Here is a 13543-nt window from a genome sequence, read left to right on the forward strand (position 1 = left end):
TTACTTGTGGAGAGGGGTGCTGGTGGCTATCCAGATGCTTAACTGGCAGTTGTAACAGACTAATGGAGCCATATTTGTGTCAGCTGACATCTGGTTTTAAAAATTACTTATAAAGAAAAGATCATTGTAATCAAAACAGGTAGAGGTACAATCAAGATTTATCTATGGTAAGTGGCACTGTAGGACAGATTAGCTACTTCTCTAAACATTTGTATGTGCTGAGTGTATTTTTCCTGTGTGTAAGTAGTTCTTTCAGATTGCATGCTATAAGAAAAACACTTGATAGAACATTATAAATAGGACTATAAACCTATCAAAATATTACATTAATAAACCAAAGTATTTAACAGGACACCATTTAAAGAACTTGGAAGTTTACACTTCTGTCTTCTCAATAAGAAAATAAGCCCAACGAACTGATAGTCACTTATTAGATACATAAGAGAACTGAGGTCATAGGGCAAACTGTTTCACTATGAAATGGTGAGAGAAGTAGGTACCAAGAATCACGGTTTACCAGAAGCAGAAGTCAGGGGCAGAACCTCTTCCCCCACCCCTGTACACACTACCAGGATTGGTAGGAATAGTTAAGTTGCAATAGGTAAATTCCTGGAGGCTTGGTGTGCATAAGCTTGAGAATTTAAAACAACCAGGACTCAGAATGGGGGGAGGGGTTGGAAGAGCTTCATGCTTTCATGAATTTTACTTACAGTAGTCCCTCCAGAGCCTCAGAAAAATCCTCTCCTTTTTCTGACAGTGGGAGGAGAAAAGTAAACATTTCAAAATATATCTAAAGCATTTTGTTCTCCTTAATGAAGCCTTCCCTTAGATTAATTTACCAAAGCTTAACAGACTTGGGTTTTATCAGAATCTAACTGACTTGGGATGAGAAATACCCAATTCAAACTCCCTTTAGATTTTGGTCTCACCTAACCAGGAAAAAGAAAGCTAAGACACACCTGTAAAAGTCACAGTCCAGGTGCCCAGGGGCCTAGGCTCACTAAAAGACTGGGACCTAATTGTAGCACTGTAGAGGGCTTCTTCTCCCCTAACATTTTACCACCATATCAATCAGGCTCCTGGATTATGACAAGGGAGTACCGCTCAAAGAACTGCAAGACTCTGACCCTATTAAAGGGAAAGCCAAAGGCAACGGGGAGGATATAAACAAGGACACTAGAGGAAAGTTTAGCTTCTGACACCCACAACTACAGCAAACAGTAAATACAGCCTAACTTATAATTAGATCAACATAAAACCTCACACTAAAGGCTTGTTCAAGTTCCCTTTACACAGTACATCATGTCTGGCTTTCAACAAAAAAAAAATTATAGGGCATGCTAAAAGGCAAAACACAATTAAAAATATTTTTATTGATTTTTAGATAGGGGAAGGTAGAGAGAGAGGGAGAGAAATGTGTGAGAGACACATTGATCGGTCACCTCCTGCACGCCCCCAACTGGAGTCCACCTGGCCTTCAACCCAGGCAGGTCCTCTACTGGGAACAGAACTGGTGTCCACCGCCCTCCCCACCCCGGTTCCCAGGCCAGTGCTCAGTCCACTGGGCTATACCAACCAGGGTGGCAAAACACAATTTAAAGAGACAAATGAAGCATCAGAACTAGAATCAAATGTGGTAGGGATCTTTGAATTACCAGACTGGGCAATTAAAATACGGTTAGGCTAAGGGCTCTCATGTCAAAGGTGGACAAAATACAAAAACAGATGGATTCAAGCAGAGGGATGGAAACTCTGGAAAGAATCAAAACTGAATGCTAGAAATAAAAAAATAAACTGCAACAGAAGTGAAGAATGCCTTTTGGTTTATCAGTAAACTGGACTAAGCCAAGGAAACATTTTGTGAGCCTGCAAATATGTCAATAGAAACTTCCCAAACTGAAAAGCAAAGGGAAAAGAGAGTGATAAAACCAGAATAGAATAAGAACTGTAGGACAATTACAAAGATATCATATATAGGTAATGGGAATACTAAAAGGAGAAGAAACAGAGAAAGGAAAAGAAGAAATATTTGAAGTAGTAATGGCCGAGAATTTTGATGGCAGACATCAAACCACAAATCCAGGTAGGTAACACTCTGCAGATAAGTTGCAAAACATCTAAACATAGATATATGATACTAAAACTGAAGGAAATCAAAGATAAAGAGAAAAACTTGAAGAAAGCCAGAGGAAATAAACACCATACCTATGAAGGCACAAGGATAAGAATTACATCAGACTTTTCTTCAGAAACCATGTAAGCAAGGAAAAACAAAACAAAACAACAACAACAAAAAAACAACCTAGAATTTTGTATTCGGCAAAATTATTCTTCAAAAGTGAAGGAGAAATAAAGACTTTCTTAGATCCACAAAAATTGAGGGAATTTGTCACTAGTGTATCAATCAGCCCGGCAAGAAATACTGAAAGAAGTTTTTCAGGGAGAAGGATAATGATATGGGTCAGAAACTTAGATCTACATAAGGAGAGGAAGAGATTTTTCATCATCTCTGGGTTGTAGTTTTTCCTGTGGTTTGTGAAGCTACACCTAAAGCTGATGGATATTAACCCCAGATACTGAATGAAGTGGTGGCCTGTGTGGGGGTTGCTGGCCAGTGGCACTTCATGTATGTGGTGGGGCTGCAGGAGGAGGTCCAGCAAGAGAACTTCAGGAAAAAAACAGATTGAGCTGAACAGACAAAAAAATCAGTCTTAAAGTGTACTTCATGGAGCAGACCATTGGGAACTCCTGTGGTGCCATCAGATTTATACACACAGTGGCCAATAATCAAGACAAACTGGAATTAGAGGATGGGTCAGTCCTGAAACAGTTTTTGGAAATGGAGAAGCTGTACCCTGAAGACAGAGAAAAAAGCTTCAAAAGAATGAGGCCATGCAGGCAGCCAGTGACACTGTGGCACAGGAAGGCCAGTATCAGGTAGATGACAAAGTGAACTTTTATTTATGCTCTTCAGCAGTGTTGATGGCCACTTCTGTGAACTTGATGGACAAATGCCTTTTCCAGTGAACCAGGGCACCAGTGCAGAGGACTCACAACTGCAGGCATTGCCAGCTGGAGAGAATTCACTGAGCATGAGCAAGGGGAAGTCTGCTTTTCTGCTGTGAATCTCTGCAGGGCTGTCCAATGCCCTGTAGGAGGGGACTAACTTTTTCCCCCTCCTCCCTTCAGTATCAAATATATTCCTACCAATGTAGTCTGAAATTCTTTAGTACTTGTAGAACACAGCTGTTCTTCAGTTCTGCAGATGCACTGTGACCCTCAACCACACCCAAGTGCTAGCAGAATTTAGCTGTTAGTGGAGCAAAGTTTGTTATAAGCTTAAGATAGTGAAGCATTTCTGCTATTATATGTCATGTGCCTCAATATCTAATGCTTTAAACTGTTACTTTGGTTTATGTCTGCTAAGGCCTTTGATTTGGTTTAAATGATTTGTTCTTTAAAGGAATAAAAACTTTCTGCTTATGATAAGAAAAAAGATTTTCTACTGATAAGAAATAAATGGACTTATGGATTTTTTTCCCCTAAGTTATTGGTGCCATGTCTAGCACCTAGCACCCATGCCCCCTCCCATTACAGACACAGTATGATAACTTGTTGGATGAAAAAAAGGAAGAGTAGCTTTGTTAACCTACAAATGCAACCTCTATATTTAAAGATAACTGAAATGGACCTAATGACTTCTTTGGTGCATGGTAGAGAAGAATTTCCTCCAAAACCTCTGGGCAAAACAGCAAATGAATGAAAATCTGAGGAAAGCCATCTTACTGTGTCTTATGCAACAGAACATTTTTGTTATCGTATTATCCACCAGGTTAAGTTATGGCATCATTTTGAGACAGAGCTAAAAAGAAAAGGAATTGGTTATATTGTATAGACATTATGAGCTCTTTAAAAGCCAAAAATTATTACAGCTATTCAAATTAAAAATGAAAAGACCAATGAAGCATCCATTGTGTTTTAAGTTTTAATAAGGTAAATATGGTTTGCTATTACACACATAAATAAAAAGCCTTTCCTCGTATTACCTCTCTCTTAAAAAAATAAAATAAAGGATTCTTGAAACTAAAAAGTGAGAAAATCCACTGTGGATAATCCCTTAGCTGTGATTGATGTATTTCTTGCTATAATCTCATAAGGAATGGGGATTTCAAGCACCAGGATGAATCTGTGGCTGGGTCTTGAGTTTTTGGTTCTGTTATATAGGAAACTGATTTTTGGTAGCTTAAAGAACTTTGACTACAGTTGGGCTTTTGTCTATTTTGTTCGTTATTTTTTTCCTCTACTTTTTTCATTTTTACTATTTTAAATTTTCTTTTTTTACTTAAATCCTTTATTTTGTGCTTATTCTTTTTTATTTCTTATTTTTATTTATCATTTTTAGTTCTTATTTTTTATTTTTTCATTTTTCTCAGTTTTTGGGTGACTTGAGGGTTTTCTTGCTATTTTATTTTTAGACTTATTTTTTTCCTTTTTCCTATTTCTTTTCCTAATTTTTTCATCTTTATTTTTTTTATCATATAATGTTGTAAAAATTAGTGTTGTTGGTGTAGTTAGCAGGTGACCATGGTGCTGGCCTTAAGACCATCTTTACTGATGAGATCCATATTGACAATTATTGGCTCCTCAAGAGCATCGGCCAGGGCAGCCTTACCAAAGTGATGTTTGGGCACATTATGACTGGGACAAAGGTGTCTGTGAAGGTAATTAACAAGAGTTAGAGCTTTTTCAGCTTCCAGAGACTATTCCTTGAAGTATAAAGAGATGGAGGCCTTGAATTACCTATTATTATGATACTATTTGAGATGACCTAGACCCAGGAAACACTCTCCCTGGTCATAGTGTACAGTAGTGGAGGAGATTTGTTCCATTACGTGCAGGACAGAAAGAGGCTTGTGGGAAATTCTACCAGATAGTGTCTGTTCTGTAGTACTGCCACCAGAAGGTATTGTCCACTGGGCCCCAAAGCCATAGAACTTTTTGATGTTGACCTTAATGTCAGTATTGCAGACTCTGGCTTCAGGAATGAATTCACTATTGGCAATAAACTGAATACCTTCTGTGGCAGTGCCTGCCTTATTATACCCTGGAACTCTTCCACTGCCGTAATTGTGATGGCCCCTTGGTGGATTTATGGAACTTTGGAGTTTCCTTTTTCTATGATGGTCATTTTATCTCTGCCTTTTAAGGGAGAGAAATTCAGCATAATGTTTCTTTCTTCATGTCCATACAGAGTGAAAGCCTGCTTAAGAAATTCCTGATCCTCAATCCCAGTGAGAAGGGCATTTTAGAGGAAATCATGAAGGGCCTGTGAATAAACATGGGCCCTGGAAAGGAACTGAAACCTTACAAATAGCCATTCTCTCAGTCTCAGGACTGTCGGCAGACTGAGTCAATCCTGTGCAAGGGCTATAAGTGGGAAGAGAACCATGACTCTTTAATGGCCTGAAGTGTGGACATTACGAATGACCTCCTTTTGGCTTCAGGGCTACAAGCACCCCATCTGGAGGGCTACACCATCACCATGAAGTCCTTGCCTACAACTAATCCCACCAAGCTTGCAGTCTGCCCATTCTGTCAGACTGAGCCTAAGGTCTCTATCAGCCCAAGTTGTGGCATAGTGCCATTCCCACCTTTTCTTTGTTCTCTAACAGAAGATCATTGGCATGAGTACCAGACGTCAGGATGGAAGCCCAGCCGGACAGCAAAGTGATTGCAAATCCCCTACCTGGCCTGGAGACAAAGACTACTACCCAAGCACAGCCTCCACTGTGGCCCTGTAGTCTCCCCATGCACGTACTGTACCATCAATGGTGCTGGAGCCTCAGGCGGGTCCAGCTTCCCTCATCTTTATGTGAAAGGCCTGGCCAGCTCAGAGGACTTTGTCTGGTGGAGGATGGAGTGCAAGTTGCTGTGGGGTTCTTTCCATGGGGTTTAAATTGAGAAACTCTGTGGTACCTCCATGGCATTCAAAGCATTATGACCAAAATAAGTGAAGGGTGAGCTTATGGGATTGCCAGGAGTCCATGGGAAGTAAGAGGAGAGGCCAGCCCCTCCACCTGCACCTGGTGAAACTTCAGAGACTGAACTGTTTTCCATGAGCATTTCTCCTCTTCTGCCTCTTTTCTTCTGTGTTCATGGGGAGGGAAGTTGATCTTATACAAATAAAGAAAAAATTTTAATGGGAAAGCATTTAATATCTTATTTTTTGAGTTGCTTTTAATGATGGATTGTGGGAGGGGATTATTAATTTGAATCGTTCAAATGTATGTTTGTTTTAGAGAATGTAGGACTGTCCCTTCCTTGAGCAGATTGTGTAATGATGATAGTAACACCAACAAATAACAGTAGCATTTACTATTGTCCAGAGACTTTCTATACCACTCCAATGTATTTTAGCCACAAATGCCCATTTAGCAGATTGGGGAATTAATACTGAGGGAAGTTAAATAGCTTGTTGACATCACAGACCTTGTGAGTGGCAGAGCTTGAGTCCCAAGCTTGTGCATGCAACATTCGTGCTCTCTGGCCTCCCTAGGCCCAGGACTGTGGCCTCTAGTATCCTGTTTTTTGGTGACCTTTTGAAATTGATTTTACTGTGTCTCTTAAATGGATAATTCAGTCATATGAGAGATGAGACAACCAACTATTTAGTGTACCACTCTTAAGCGCCTCTTGTGATTTAATTTGTCTGCAGTCCTTTAAGCCTTCTCTGCACAAACAGGCACAGCTGGTCCTGAGTACAAATTTACCTGGCATTCATGAAAAAACAGTGAAGCTTTTCAGAGTGCTGGACGTACTAAGAGTATATGGAACTCCGTTTAGCCCAAAGGATGGGGTCTTGTAGGCCTCCTAATAGGCAAGTTGGCCTCTGTGGTGTTGCAGATTTGGACATGCTTTTATCCCAGAGCTCAGCACAACCAGAGGCAGGCTGGAGGAAGGCTGCTGCAGATGCATTGATGATGGAAAGATCCACAAATGGAGAGTGAAAGGAGTTGACCAGTTGACTGACCTTCAATTTAACCCACTGCTGCTATTATCTGAACTGAGTATTGTAAGCTTTTAGCTCTGCCAAGTGCCAGCTTTATGCTATGGCTGGAAAGCATTTTGCTTCTTCCTTCTCTCACTTCTTTGCTTTCTTCTGACCTCTTAAGGCAGTACAGAGACTGCCATGGATATTAAAGTTAAGAGCCACTTTAATAGATGGAATATGGGTGAAAGTAAAAATTCTTTATAGGGATAGGACAGATTGGGAAATTGATTTTGGTCTCTTGAAACTTGAGAAAATAGTGCTTTTTTTTTTTTTTGTTTTAAAGGTTTTGGTGTTTTATTTATTTATTTATATTTATTGTTGTTTAAGTACAATTTTCTCCATTTTCCTCCTACCACTCCCTGCCAACCCCAGCCATCCCCACTTCCCACCCTTGATCCTACCCACTTTGGTTTTGTCCATGTGTCCTTTATACTTGTACCTGAAAACCCTTTCCCCTGCTATCCCCTCCCACCTCCCCTCTGGTTACTGACAGTTTGTTCTTAATTTCAAAGTCTCTGGTTATATTTTACTTGCTTGTTTTGTTGATTAGGTTCCACTTACAGGTGAGATCATCTGCAGAGCATTATGCTAAGTGAAATAAGCCAGGCGGTGAAAGAAAATTGTGCTTTTTAAGAGTTCAAGTTTTTGGTGTCAAAGGAAGCTTGTTAATTTTGTTTTTCTTTTTAACTGAAAGCTACCATTGGAGTCATCTCTCATCTGTATCCGAAATGTCAGTTATGGGTGAGAGATGATCTTACAGAAAGGATCTGACCTACTCTTGGGTCCCAAAGGGAGGAAAAGTAATAGATTTCTCCTGTTCTGGGGTTGCCTGTACAAAACGACCATTGTCTTATTATTCTCCTGACATTAGTGTTAATTTCAGTAAGCTATGTGATTTGCATTTTTCATGGTGTTCATGTTTGTTTAAAATCTTGTATAAAAATGTGGATTCATGCATTGGGCTTGATGTGTTCTTGCAGTTTGTAAAAGTCACCTTTAGGGTGGGACTTGGACAGGAGCAGAGGGAAGGAAACAGTAGAGGTGGACTGGGAGTATGGGAGTGCTGAGGTTCGATGTTCTCATATGTATTTATATTTCCCTCTCATAATGGATCCCTGACCTCTGTGCCTTGAAGGAGACAAAGTTAGGACAGCGCAAGGTTGGTGAGGTGAGAGCATTGCAGAGAGGGCAAAATTTTGTGCTAAGTTTTGTTACATCTACTTCATCCCCATTAGGTAGGTGTCATCTGTGTTTAGTGTATGCTCCAGGATAATTTTTCATCCATGTAGAGATCTGTCATATAAATGACTTAACTTTTGAAAGTTACCCTGTCTCTAAGTAAATCTGGTTGGATGTTGGACCTCCAGTCACCACCTTTCCTTCCCTCTCCTCTCCTTTCCCTAAATCCTTCACACACAATGTCTTACTTATCTTTAGAAAGTCATTAGAGATGTACTGTAGGAAGTGCTATAGCATTTCCCTGTGATCATTAATGCAGTATAATGAGATGCTTGTTTAGCTGCTGTGAATCACGTCACAAAAAATACAGCTACTAAAAATACATGGTGTGAAGGAAAGTAAATGCCTTTTGCTTTTAGGAGAATTCAAACAATAATTTATTATTTCCCATCATTCTGTGTCTTGATTGGGTAGTCCTGTTACTCATAGTGTTGGCTTTACTCATGCATTGATTTTACACGGCAGCTGGGCTGGGCTGGGAGGTCCAGGTTGGCTTGTCTCACCTGCCTGGTGTCTTGGTGCTGCTTTTGGCTGGGATACTTTGATTCATCTTCTCATGGATTCTCAGGAAAGTAAATGTCTTACAGTACTTTTAAATAAACAATGGTATTGAGCTTTCTGTTTTTTTCTGGTTTTCATATGTGAAATAAAAATCTTAGTAATTTATTAGTTTTTAAAGTATCATTTAAGATAGAAGAAAATAGAGGCCTTTGTTGAGTTCAGTGAATGATAATTCACACCTTGCTTTCTGGCTTGCAATTTGAGGGGTTGGTGGTAGCACAAAGATATAAATGATATCTTTATTTTGGGAAGGTACCTATGAAAATAAGTACAGTATGATCACAAGTCAAGAAAGTCTTAGAATCCTATTTCCTACTCCTTTCTCCAGAATGGACTAATGACTTTACATTCACAGATTTCTCCTTTACATTTTTCCCTGCTTTGCATGTGATGTCACCAAGTTCTGCTATCGCCCCTCCCCCCACCCTTTTTGATAAAATCACAGCTATTTAGAACTCTAGTGCACCACTCCTGAGCTGTTGGCTCACATCTCCCTGCCCAGTGAGCGGGCACCATGGCATATCCTGAGCTGCAGTGTGCTGTGTACTTATGTTTTCTCAGACCGTTCCCAGGCATAGGGACCAGAGATGACATTTAGAGTGGGAACTGAGCTTTTACGAGAGTCAGACTCCTTGTGAGGCCACTGAAGATCTCTGGAAGGACCCTTGATTGAAAATTTTGTGGTAGGTTTTTGGCATGTCCTTTAGGCTGAGGTGCAGCCCTTTTTGGCTTAGAGTTTCCTCTTGAATATGACTAGCACGGTGGTCGGCACCTAACAGTGCTCAGAAAATAGCATTTTTTTTTCCCCTGCAAGGAAGTTGTAAAAGTAGACCTACAGGGGAATTTCAGAAGAGAGACCATTCTGTACAGCTCACATGTATCAGGAATATTCTGTGGATGAGGCTGATTTGAGCCAAGAATTGAAGGATAGGTTCCTCATTCATTCACCAAATGCCATAGTCTACCTGGTACGGTTCCAATACTGTTATGGAATGAGAACAAGTGACCAAAAACAAACACAGGGTTTGCAATCTGGTGAGCAAGACGAATCACCAAATAATGATGCAAATAAATATAAATCTACCTATAAAGTGACCTAAATTTTCAGTAGGAAAGTGGTGAAATAAATTATAACATGTTCTTTTCATTTAATGTAATACAGTTTTTGAAATTGTTTCAAAGAATTGTAAAATGATTGCAGTGACATTGGGTATTTAAAAATTGAGCTATTATAAAAGTATAGAGTGTAATGTATAAAAGCAAATGCATGTTTGCCTATGCAAGGGAAGTTGGTTACATAACACATTGAACAGTAGCTATACCCGGTGATGAGACTGAAGCATAGAGCATGTTCTTGTGAAACAGTCCTGGTTTTGCCAGGCAGCAAGTATATTTGTTTTTTTAAAAAAAATCATATACCATTGTGAAACTGTACACAGTTAGATGCTTTGTATGCTTTAATTGAGGAATTGAAGTCTTATCATGTGTTCTTTCTCTGATCATTATTTCATTTGGTTTTGATGGGGTGGAGAAGTAAGCTACACATCACTGAGGGCTCTTCTCGCTGAGCGGGACAGGGTGGTCCTGGTGAAAGCTCTCCTCCCGTGGGGCTCCTGGAGATGCAACTTGGGCCCTGAATTCCTCTCGGTGTCTGCGCAAGCAGGATTCATTGTTTTCTGTCTGCTGTTTTGTTTCATTTTTTGTTTTGTTTTGTCTTTGGTCTGGTATTTTTGAGGAGAGAAACTTATATCCAAAGGGGAAAGTTTCAAAAATGCTTCGAGATAATAATGATGGGAGTTTGATTTTTATGTCTGTATTCCTCTTCTCTGACTAAACTCTTGTGTTATTAATCAAAATCTGGATTGTTGTGGATTATTTCTACTATTTTATAGGCAATGGGTTCCATCTTCTATAACACCCACCAAAAATTACTGTTTTATTTGAAAACTTTTATCTTGGAAGCCACTGCAATGTTATTACTTTTATTAGCTTATGACATCAATAATTTTGTTTCTGGGTGGGATTTCTTTTTTTGTTTTTGTTTTTATTAAAGTATCTGTGTATTTTCAGGGGGGAAATTAAAAGTATTTATTATGGAGGTATAATGATATAACCACAAGGATAGAATATGGCATGTAATTTGTCATTAAATGTGAAAATTCTAGAAGTTTTCCCTCTAATCTGCAATGTTTTTTTTCTCTCAAGGCAGTTTTTCTTTCTCTATGTTCTATTACGTATTTTAAAGACCCACTGGGTCATTTAAACTGACAGAGTTCTAACAGACAGGATAACGTTGCATGTCTTTCATGGCATCTTGGGCTACCCCTCTTGGCTCAATAGAGATACCAAGGGTTGGCCTTGTAAAGACAGGGTTATGTTTACATCATGATTTATGAGATGCTCAAAAGTTTTCCTACAGCTTTCCTTACAGCCAAAATTACACAAGTAGTGAGTTATGCTTTTCTTACAGACTTTTCATTATGAGTTACTCTTATGTTATGAATATGTAGGATTGAGAACAGCCGTCATCCAGAATTGTAACTAGGGTTTCCTGTCAGCCAGCTGGGAGGACAGAGCCGGATGACCAGACTGGTGAAGGTCTTGTTACTGTTGGGCCTTAGGGAATAGCTGGCAGGACGCTGGTCTTACCAAGGACTTTCCACGGCTGACTCTGGTTCTGCAGTGATAGCAGCCCCTATTGTACAGGGCTGTACAGTTATTCAGAAAGGAGTGAGGATAATGAACTTACACATTTCCTGCTTGAAACTGATTAGCATTTTTCTCCTGGGGTTTATTCTCTTCACCAATTAATGTATAATTGATTCTACTTTTTTTCCCCCTTACCTGCCAATCACTGCTGTTTTTAGGGATAATTGCAGGGAAGAGACTGTCATTTTTTACCAAAGTGTTTGTTACAGTTTCTTTCTGCTCTTATGTGATAATATGGATCCTACCACCTCTGAACCATCTTCCCTTCCCTTTCTCAGCTCTTCTGTTTCTTGTATTTTGAACATGTCAGTAAAGGAGCCTTTGAATTATTTTTGTGAAATGAATTTCCATTTACCAACGTATTAAGAGCACACATTCAGGGACCCAAAATAGGTATATAATTAACTATATACAGAAAGTGTTTGAGAAGTTGTAGTTGTTTATTGTAATACTGTGATGAAATGATGAAATCTAGCCTTACTGGGCTTGGCTTGAGCCCCTGAGATGTAATCCCTCTTCTAGAAAGATGTGCATTAAGAGTACAATGTCCTGTGGAAGGAGAGTCAGATAGGCTTTCCACGGAGAACAGATCACATATTTCCTTTGTCACTTCCCTGCCTCCTTAGATTGCCATGTTGAGAGACATGCTATCTTGCAGCAGGAAGGAGTTTGTTAGCAAGTGCTGGCAAACATCTGGTTCCTTGTACTTCCTATGCAGCTCACAGGTGCAGAATTCAGGAAATTTGACATTTTATCAAATATGGCTTTCACTTGTAAGTGTTCCTTTTAATTTTGGTTAGTCTTTTTAGATTAAAAAAGAATATTTCTATTTGCTTGGTTACCCCATAGATACCTGGCATATTAATCCTTTTTGATATCTCATCCCTTTGTAAGTTGGCAGCTTTTGTAGATGTTTTAAATTTTTTTTCCTCTGTCAAAGGGAAGAGAAATTGCTGAATACTGCATGTCATAGCACTTGAGGCAGATCTTTTTCCAGCTTGAATACGCAGCTAAGGAAAGTGATTGCCAAAGTGATGCATTATTTTTTGCTACCATCAGGGAGCAAAATGAATACACCTAATGAGTATGCTAAATACTGCCTCTCTGCCGTCCAGCAATAGGCAGAGACTGGCATGGTCTCTGCTGCTTTGTCTGCCTCCCTGTGCAGGGGCTGGTTTCAGCTGTGTCTGACCTCCAAGCCTCAGGGATGTAGGGATCACCCAGTTGCTGAAGAGGAGGAGCAACAAGCATTTCTTGTAGGGCGTACAATCTTCCTCCAGCTCAAGCAACAGGTTTCTAAAACACAAGTATCAGAAATATTTTGCATGTATTTTCAGAGTAGCCATGAAAAAATTGTCTACTGTTTAGGAAGGTGCCACAATTTTGCTTAGTGATAAATTTATTAAATGATTATTTTTCTTATTACACATCATAAGAAAGGATGACATGCAGTTGGCCAAATAATTTTGATACATGCAATAAATATATGTGATGGATGAAATTGTTCGAAAACAATGGTCACTCTAGCAGTAAAATCAAGAATTGCCAGCTTAAGGGAAAAATTGCAAAGGTTTAATAAAAATATGGAAACATTTTAAATATTACAAATAGTAAAACAAATGAATAAAAAACATATATTGTTAAGCATTAATTGGCAGAATTGACAAGAACTCAATAATACTCAATGTCAGGGAGGAACTGGTGAGGTGACTTCTCACCTACTATTGGGGAACATTCACAGGTACAACATTTTTGTTTGGCTATTTACCTATATATTTTTATAATTTAGATTATATACACACTTTTCGTTTGTTTGTTTTTGCCATGACAGTCACCTCCTATCTTATCCTTATGTAACTGGAGAAACTCCAAAAGAGGGTGATCCAGGAGCATTCAGTACGGTATTATTTACTTTAAGTGACCTTCACAGGAGAGCTTACTCTGTCCCTGTCCCCTCTGATGTGTAACTCAGTCATGTTGGGG

The 13543-nt window shown here is 39.3% G+C and overlaps 1 protein-coding gene and 1 pseudogene across 2 annotated transcripts in view; both read left to right on the top strand.

Annotated features, from left to right (window-relative positions):
* The window catches only part of FARS2 (phenylalanyl-tRNA synthetase 2, mitochondrial), a 545053-nt gene that overhangs the window by 60286 nt on the left and 471224 nt on the right, over positions 1-13543 (top strand). The window lies entirely within an intron of this gene.
* On the top strand, positions 2057-5801 carry LOC123820729 (annotated as a pseudogene).

Source organism: Phyllostomus hastatus, unplaced genomic scaffold (assembly GCF_019186645.2).
Source record: "Phyllostomus hastatus isolate PE091 unplaced genomic scaffold, TTU_PhHast_1.1 phas_contig_37, whole genome shotgun sequence".
Lineage (NCBI taxonomy): Eukaryota > Metazoa > Chordata > Mammalia > Chiroptera > Phyllostomidae > Phyllostomus > Phyllostomus hastatus.